This window comes from Carlito syrichta, unplaced genomic scaffold, assembly GCF_000164805.1.
Source record: "Carlito syrichta isolate Samal-C Ts95f unplaced genomic scaffold, Tarsius_syrichta-2.0.1 Scaffold302276, whole genome shotgun sequence".
NCBI classification, from domain to species: domain Eukaryota; kingdom Metazoa; phylum Chordata; class Mammalia; order Primates; family Tarsiidae; genus Carlito; species Carlito syrichta.
In genome coordinates, this window is record NW_007246372.1 from 311642 (window position 1) to 321002 (window position 9361).

General features: G+C 44.8%; 1 pseudogene; it reads right to left on the minus strand.

The window, feature by feature from the left end:
• Nucleotides 1-8274: 8274 nt before the first annotated feature.
• Nucleotides 8275-8931, minus strand: LOC110595480 (annotated as a pseudogene).
• Between the last annotated feature and the right edge of the window lie 430 nt (nt 8932-9361).

Consider the following 9361-nt stretch of genomic DNA (forward strand, 5'->3'; position numbering starts at 1 on the left):
GCAACCTGAGTCCCTAGCCCTAGACTATCATGGGCCTCTATTCTGGGCTATCTCAGGGTCTCTTTAGGCTAACTGATGTGGGTTAGTACCCAACACCTTCCTGAAGGACGTCTTCCTTGCTCTGGGCTTCTGATAAAGTTGGATCCAGAAGGGGGAGGGGCCATCTTTGACCATTTCCCTCTGTCTGGAGCACCTGCCATGTGTTCTCAGGAGCAGGTGGTAACTCCCACACCTCCGCCCTGCCCCACTTCATATTCCAGCCTCGATTTCTGCAAAGCCTGACTGCTGTCCACACCCACTTCCTGCCTTCTCATTAGCCCCTAATCCTTCCCGTTTCTCACCAGTCTCCTTTATCACCCTAATCTCTCTAATGGGAGGTGCCTTGGCTATTTCTGGGGCATTAGACTGGGCAGGGAGGGCCAGAAGGAGGGATTGGGGATTGGGAGTTGTGGGCCTTCAGACACATCCCCAAGCACTTCTCCTGACCCACATGACAAATATGTGGAACACTTTACTGTGGGCACGTATCTTCATCGTTCATGGTGCCATCCAATGGAACTTTCTGTGATGATGGACATTTTCTGTATCTGGGCTGGACATTTGCTTGGTAGCCTCTAGTCACATGTGAAATATGGTTAATGTGACTGAAGAATCAGAGTTTTAATTGAGTTGAATTTTGATTAATTTTACTTTAAATAGTCCCATGTGGCTTGTGGCTACCATATTGGACGGTGCAGGTTGACCACATTTATTAAAGGCTTCTTTACATGCCAGACCTCATTTTAAGTACATTACCTCATTAAAAAGTCAGAACATTCCCGTGGAGTAGGTATCATAATTATTATTATTTTTAGAGATGGGGTCTCACTATGCTGCCCAAGCTGGTCCTGAATTTGTGGCTTCAAGTGATCATCCTGCCTCAGCCTCCCGAGTAGCTAGGATTACAGCTGCACACAACCACGCCTGGTAGGTAGGTATCATTATTAAGCCCATTATACAGATAAGCAAATGAGGTATAGAGATGTCAAGTAACTAATCCAGGGTTAAGCCCATGCAATTAACTGCTCTGTTGTTACACTGTTAGGTTGTTCCAGTTTTGGCTCTAGGAGTTTCCACCCTAGATAGGGGGAAGACCCAGGCACACAAGTCACTGCAATGTGATGCAGGTGGCATTTGAGCCAGGCCTTGAAGAAAGGAAGGATCTTGATTTGTGGAGAGTGGAATAGAGAAAAGGACATTCCAAGCAGAGAGGACAGCCTGACAAAGGTGTGGGGATGGGGCAGTGGAAGCATGCCAGGGGAGTGGTGGGCACATTACAGTAAACCCAGGGATTAGGGCCCTGCCTGCACGGACTCACAGTACCCCACTGGTTGAGCATTTCCTCTGTGCTGAGAGCTTTACATCCTTATCAAGCCATTTGGAAGCAGGTACGGCTAACCCCATTTTTCAGCTAAAGAAATGGAAATTCAGAGAGATCAAGAAATTTTTTAAGGTCACACAGCCAGTAAATGGGGATCCTAAACTTGAACTCAAACCCATCTGACTCTGGAAACTGCAGTAGAACTCAAACCCGTCTGACTCTGGAAACTGCAGCCTGGTCCTGCCTTCCCTTGGAGAGTTTAACAGTTGCACCTGGAACATAGTAAGTGCTCAATAAATGGTCTAGATTATCATCGTGTGCAAGGCTGAATCCACCCCTGTCAGGCTGCAGGGTGTCTTGGGGTCAGTAGGATACATTTCCCTGTCTTGAAGCAAAGGCCCTGGGGAGGAAAAGCCCCCACCCCACTCTGAGAGCACACCTTCTCCAGGTAAGGCCCCATTCTGTGTTTGACTCCTCACACTTGCCAAGTTCTCAGGGGACCATGGCAACAACCACAGTCTAAACAAACAACCACAGTGGGGTAGACAGAGCTACCTGTACCCCATCGTGGAACCCCTCCTTCCAGGCAGTTACTAGAAAATGTAAAAGAGCTGCTCCTCTGGACCCCCCCCACCGCCTCCCCCAGATGGATCCTGCAAGAACCAGTTGGGCAGGTACAGAGGGGGCCCCAGGGATGGGGTGGGCATTGCTAGAAGAGTGTGGGGGGATTCAGACCACAGAAATGTGAGGTGGGTGAGATGGGAATTGGGGTGCATCTCACCAGAGCACATGTGGTGCTTTTGGTAGCACTCTGAGACAGTCTCCTTTCCATTCTTTCCCTAGAATAGTTTTATCTTTTTAGTTTTTTTGAATTGGTGTCTCTGTCACCCAGGCTGGAGTGCATAGCTCAGTGCAGCCTCGACTTCTTGGGCTCAAGTGATCTTCCTGCCTTAGCCTCCTGAGTAGCTAAGACTACAGGCACGCACCACCATACCCAGCTTATTTATTTTTTATTTTTGTAGAGATGAGGTCTTGCTAAGTTGCCTAGGCTGGTCTAGAACTCCTGAGCTAAAGGAATCCTACCTGAGCTTCTCAAAGTTCTGGGATTACAAGTGTGAGCCACTGTCTGGTTCCCCTCAAATATTTTTAAGTATAATTTAATTTACATACCACAAATTTATTATTTCATAAAACAGGAGGCACCAGGCTTTAGTTTTTATTTATTTTATATTTTTTGAGTTGGAGTCTCACTCTGTCACCCAGGCTGGAGTGTCATGGCATACTCACGGCCACCACAGCCTCGACCTGCTGGGCTTAGGCAATCCTTCCATCTCAGCCTTCCAAGAAGCTGGAACTACAGGCACTCGCTACCATGCCCAGGTTATTTTTTGATTTACTGTAGAGATGAGGTCTCACCAAATTGCCCAGGCTGGTCTTGAACCCCCAGGCTCAGGCAGTCCTCTCGCCTCAGCCTCCCAAAGGGCTGGGATTACAGGCTGAGCCACCAAGCCCGGCCCAGGTTTTATTTTTTAAAAATCAGCAACAGATAACAGTGTGAGAAGTACTGTAGGACCAATCCAGCCTGAGGAAAAGGGCACTGGGGGTAGAAGAGGACTCAGCCAACTGGGACCTTGGGTTGGGGTGGTGACAGGAGCTAAGAGCCACTAGCTACAGTGAGGGAGGGGATTCCCGTCACGCCAGTCTGTGGGATCAGGTGGAAACACAGCTGCCCAGGCTAAGCAATGGGTCTCTCCTCTCTAGAGAGGAAGGGTTCAACTAGGGCCTGTATCCCTCTCCTCTTGCCTAGGGAGACCTGGATCATCCCAGCACAGCTGACACTGTGACTTGTTAAGTCAGTTTATTCTCTACAGCAGTGAATACAATAGCCACAAGCCACATGTGGTGACTGAGTGCTCTCAAAAGGTGATTAGTGCCACTGAGGAATGAATTTTTAACTACGTGATTTGAATTGGCTTAAATTTAAGCAGCCACACATGGTTACTCTATGGGACAGCACAACCCTAGAGCTTGGAGAAAGCAAGCAAAGAAAACCAGCTGGGTCCTGAGCTGAAGGCAGAAAGAGGACTGAGCGCAGACCTCCACTGTTCCAGCCCAGTCAGGAGAGGGTCTCACTATGTTGCCCAGGCTGGTCTCGAACTCCTTACTCCACGAGAAACCGGACAAGAGAAAGAGGCCAAAACCCACCCAGTCAACATCAAACTAGAAATATCACTCTATTTCCTGAACATATGTATCTATTTTTTTAGAACCAAGGATGAATAATGATATATTAACATAATACAGACACAAATGTACCACATCCTCTTCATTATACTTTGGGATCGGCTAAAAACAAACAAACAAAAAAAACCTATGCATCAGCAAAAGTGACTTATTAGGGGAAGCCGTTTCAGAAAAGGCCAAGGTCATGAGCAGGGAAGTGTGATGTATTTTTTCTAAATGAGCAGGCGGTTTAAAGAGAGAGAGGAAAGTGAGAGGAGGGAAGGAAAGGCCTTTAGGAGGCTGAGGCAGGAGGGTCGCTTAAGGCCAAGAGTTGAAGGTCATGCTATTGCTTTCATCCTGGGCAACAGAGCAAGACTCTATCTCTAAAAAAAAAAATTGGGCATGGTGGCTCACGCCTGGAATCCCAGCACTTTGGGAGGTAGAGTTGAGAGGATTGCCTGAGCCCAGGGATTTGAGACCAGCCTGGGCAACTTGGCGAGACCTGGTCTCTATGCTAAATAAAAAAATTACCCAGGTGTGGTGGTGTGTGCCTATGGTTCCAGCCACTTGGAAGGTTGAGGCAGAAGGATCACCTGAGCCCAGCAGGATGACGCTGCAGTAGCCATGATTGTGCCACTGTACTCTAGTCTGGGGGACAGAGTGAGACTCCAACTCAAACAAAACAAAATAAATAATAACAACAACAAAAACCTTGGCCAGGTGTTGCAGAAATGCGCAAGAGAGTAAAGAACATCTTGGCATCTCCAAACTAGGCAAGGAGTACCCAAAGGAATGAATTGTTTAAAAAAAATTAAAATAGATTTACAAATATTCCACAAATTCTTTTCAGCACAAACAATTAGCTCTTTTCCCCATCTTCCCTTCTCAAATGAAAAAGATTGATTTTCAGGTTGGGCATGGTGGCTTATACTTGTAATCCCAGTGCTTTGAGAGGCCAAGGTGTGAGTGAGGATAGCCTGAGGTCAGGAGCTTGAGACTAGCCTGGGCAGCATAGTGAGACCCTGTCTCTATAAAAAATAAAAAAATTAGACTGGCATGGTGGCACACCTGTAGTCCCAGCCACTTAGGAGGCTGGTGTGGGAGGATCGCTTGGGTGACAGAACGAGATACCCTGTCAAAGAAGGAGGAGGAGGAGAAAGAAGATTGATATCCAGAAGTCACTTGAAAGAGCCTAGAATGGCCCAAGGTATGCGATGGAGACTCCCATAGTGTGATCCTAAGTACCCATTTACAGACACTTCTTAAGGTGCAGGTGGTTTCTAGTTCCTTTTCCCGATTCCCAGCAGAGGGACAGACTGTGAAAGTGAGGAAGGAAGGCTGCTTGGAGCAGGCCGACCTCCAGCCAGGACTCACACCATACCCGTTAGTTCCCTGGCTTCAGAGGGGCTCTGAGTGTGGCATATGTAGTATAGGCTCAAAACTGGACCTAGAATCTAAACTGGAAGTTTCAGAAATGATTCAATCCCATGCTTACCTTCAGAAAGACCAAGTTTAACCCCATTTTTCTGCCAGGGCAACTGAGGCCCAAAGAATCAAAAAGAACCTGGCTGAACAGTAGACGATGATGTCTCTTTGGAAACTTAAAGGTAATCAGAGCTGGAAATGCTGACAAGTCAGTATTAGGTTGCTTTTCCCCATCCTAATGACCACCCTTCAAAATCCTCTGGTTTCCCTCCCCACTAAAGTTCAAGCCAGTGCCCATGGGGAAGCTTCACATGCAGACCTTGTTGGTGGGGGCTTTTTTGCAGAAGGATTTCTTGCCCAGGTTGTATCTGTCTTGATCTGTCTCTTCAGATCTATACCAGCAACAGGATCAGGAAAATGGCAACAAAGATGCCCATGATGCCATCCACAATCAGAGTGCGGCCCTGAGCAGTGCTGGACATGACCACATTGTTGGACACATCCGGTCCCCTCAAAAGGGTGAGGTCCTTTTGAAGATAACCTCATTCTTCTCCAGCTCCTTGGTTTGGGCAGGACTGGGTTTCCAGGCTCTGCCCTCTCAGGGATGTGGTTATCTAGAGGCATCAAGGATTGGATGCTTCGGGAAAGATCTTGGGGTCCTCTGAGTTTCCAGATTTCCAGAGCTGGGCAGTTCAAAGTAGTTGGTTCCTGCCTGGCCCCAACCCTTCACATCCTAGTCATCCGGTAGGGCTGCAGGGAAGGTTGGTCTCCCAGGAAATCCGGGGGTTGGTGACCTCAGTCTCTTGGATGGACTTGGCAGCAGGGGCATCTATGAAGAGCAGCGGCAGGCAGAACTGTGGTATGATGGTCCACAGAGGGTGCACAAGCTGCAGCGAGTCAAATTCATCATCCTTAAAGTACACAATTTGGTGGTATTTAGTATATTCACAAGGTGGTGCAACCATCACTGCTATCTAACTGCAGAACATCTGTATCCCCCCACCCCCAGATAACGCTTTATCTATTTAGCAGTCATTCTCCAATCCCTGCTCCCTTGTTGCAGCTCCTGGTAACTGCAAAGCTACTTGCTATCTCTGTAGATTTCCTCATTCTGGATATTTCATATGAATGAAATCATATACCATGTGGTCTCTTGTGACTGGCTTCTTTTGCTTAGCATAACATCAAAGTTTATCCATGTTGTAGCATGTGTCCATGCTTCATTCTTTTTTATGGCTGAATAATATTCCATTATATGGATAGACCGCATTTTGTTGATCTGTTCATCAGTTGGTGGACATTTATGTTGTTTCCACTTTTTTGGCTATTATGAATAATGCTACAGTGAACATTTTTTGTAGACGTTTTTGTGGGAACATATTTTTCAGTCCTCTTAGGAGTGCAATTGCTGGGTTGGATGCTAATTCTATGTTTAACCTTTTGAGGAACTTCCCCAGGGTTTTCCAAAGTGGCTGCACTGTTTTACATTCCCACTAGCAATGTATGAGGGTTGCAATTTCTTCACATTCTCACCAACATTTGTCATTTTCCTTTTAATTTTTTAATTTTTTATTTTTTCTGAGTTGGAGTCTCACTCTGTCGCCCAGGCTGGAGTGCAATGGCATGGCTCACAGTCACTAAAGCCTCAGCCTACTGGGCTCAGGCAATCTTTCCGCCTCAGCCTTCCAAGTAGCTGGAACTACAGGTGTGCGCCACTGCACCTGGCTAATATTTTGGTTTATTGTAGAAGATGAGATCTTGCCATGTTGCCAAGGCTGGTCTCGAACCCCTGGCTCAGGCAATCCTCTTGTCTCAGCCTCCCAAAGTGCTGGGATTACAGGCTTGAGCCACTGTGCCTGGCCATCATTTTCCTTTTTAAAATTATTAATATTGTCATCCTACTGGCTGTCAGGTGATATCTCATTGTGGTTACTCTAATGGGTAATCATGTAATGGGCATCTTTTTATGTGCTTCTTGGCCTTTTGTACATCTTCTCTGGAAGATTGTCTATTCAAACTTCAATAATGTTTTTACCCATTTTTAAGTTGAGTTCTTTTTTTTTTTTTTTGAGTTGGAGTCTCACTCTGTCGCCCAGACTGGAGTGCAGTGACCGCTACCGGCCACTGCAACCTTGGCCTGCTGGGCTCCAGTGATCCTTCCACCTCAGCCTTCCAAGTAGCCAGAATTACAGGCATGCACTACCACGCCCGGCTGATTTTTTTATTTATTGTAGAGATGAGGTCTTGCTGCCCAGGGGGATCTCGAACCCGCGGGCTCAGGCAATCCACTCACCTCAGCCTCCCAAAGGTGTGGGATTACAGGCTGAGCCACCGAGCCCAGCTCTTTTTTTTTTTAAACATCACTGTTTTAATATCATGGAATACAAGTACAAAACATTGTACAAGTATACTTTTTACTACATGGAGATGAAATAATACATTTGTGTTTTTACCCGAATCTGTATCATCCAGTACTAGCCACTGTGCTAACAATGGCTTTCCACAGGGATTTTTTACTTTTCCTATGAGGTTTTATCATGAATAAAAAAACTCACAACTCTTTTCAATCATTGCAGACGTACACCTATCTTACATTCCTGTTCAAGATATTTTGGAAAACTGTTAAGAAATACGAAATCACCTTAGCCAACAGTTTTGAGTGAGTCATTTTACTTCATGTTAGCTAAGATCTCCCTTATGTTGGCATTTCAAAAAGACCGTGCACTTATTTGAGGTTAGAAAATGTGTTGCCTTAATAGCCCTCTTACTCTGATGGAAGGCAAATGACTGTTTCCTGAAAAGTTCAGAATATGCTACTAGTTATTGGTTGAGCAATAACTCATGACACCCATTTATAGAAGACAATAGCAACAGAGGATCATTAAGTCCTACATGTACCAAAGAAAAACAAGTTTACAAATATTCAAACTGTCTGTCATTCCTATCTCTAAAATGGTTTATCCGCATCAAGTGAGTTTAACATCAGCCAATAAAAAGAAAAAATAAACTGTGCTAGTTTCCAGCATTCAGCTTCCATAGCATATCTCACAGTTTTCGGCCATTTCAGCTAAGTTTTCTTATGACAGACAAAAAGAATGATGAAAGCAGCACTGACTTTCCTGGGAAACATGGAAAAATACTGCTAATTTCAAAAAATATTCAAAATTGATTTTGTTTTAATAAATAAAATGGTGTTTATCTTTTTAAAAAGTTTTAATTATCATTCTTGCTGTTAAAACATCATTCAAAGTTATGTCAATCTTTAAGGGTAAAAGGGGTATTGAACATAACATGTTTGGAAAACTGAACCACATTTTTAACTGCCAGTATTATGCTTTGTTCGTGGTAGAATCACCTTTGTTTCTTCTTCTTACATCCCAATTATAAACCCTAGCCATACTGACTTCTGTGGTGGTAAATTGATCTCGAAGAAAGTCAAGGTCTTCCTCAAGAGAATCAAGATTCTTTGTGGCAGTCAATAAATTCTTTTCCAACCATGCCTGAGCTTCATTGATACCATATTCAAGCATTGCATTAGCCCCCAACCACAGACACACTATCAGTAGGAGGAACTGAAGCTTTACAGTACACGTCATCTGCCAATAAGAATCTGGTCTCCAATGAATTGGTGGACTCTTTTTTCTTCTGCATGTATTTTAGAATTTCCAAAGTCTATTTAATTTCAGGAATCTGCCTTTTAGCCTCCTTTTCTTTTGAGCAAGGTTGAGTTCCATAAACTTATACTTTTGGTACTGTTCATCCAGCTTCTTTAGTACTGTATCTGCAGTCTCATTCCCAGGCAGTTTCATGAAGGAATCTACATCTTCCACAAGCACGGCCTCGGGAATCCCCAGGGGGGGCCGTCGCCCATTCCCCGCAGCCACTTCTCCTATGCCACAAGCGTCCTTAGCTGCCGCCATCTTGGGGATACCTTAAGTTGAGTTCTTTGTCTTTTATTTTATTTTTTTGAGTTGGAGTCTCACTGTGTCACCCAGGCTGCAGTGGCACAATCACAGCTCACAGCTCATCATAGCCTCGAAATTCTGGGCTCAGGCACTCCTCCTGCCTCAGCCTCCTGAGTAGGTGGAACTATAGACATGTGCTACCACGTCCAACTGGTTGTCTTTTATTGTTGACTTGTAAGTGTTCCTTGTGTATTCTGAATAGTAATCCCTTATTTGATATATAATTTGCTTATATTTTCTTCTAGTCAGTGTGTTGTCTTTTCACTTTATTTAGTGTCCTTTGGATGCTGATGAAGTACAACTTATCTATTTTTTCTTTTGTTGCTTGTGTTTTTGGTGTCATATCTAAGAAAGCATTGCCAAATTGTCATGAAGATTTACTTCTGTT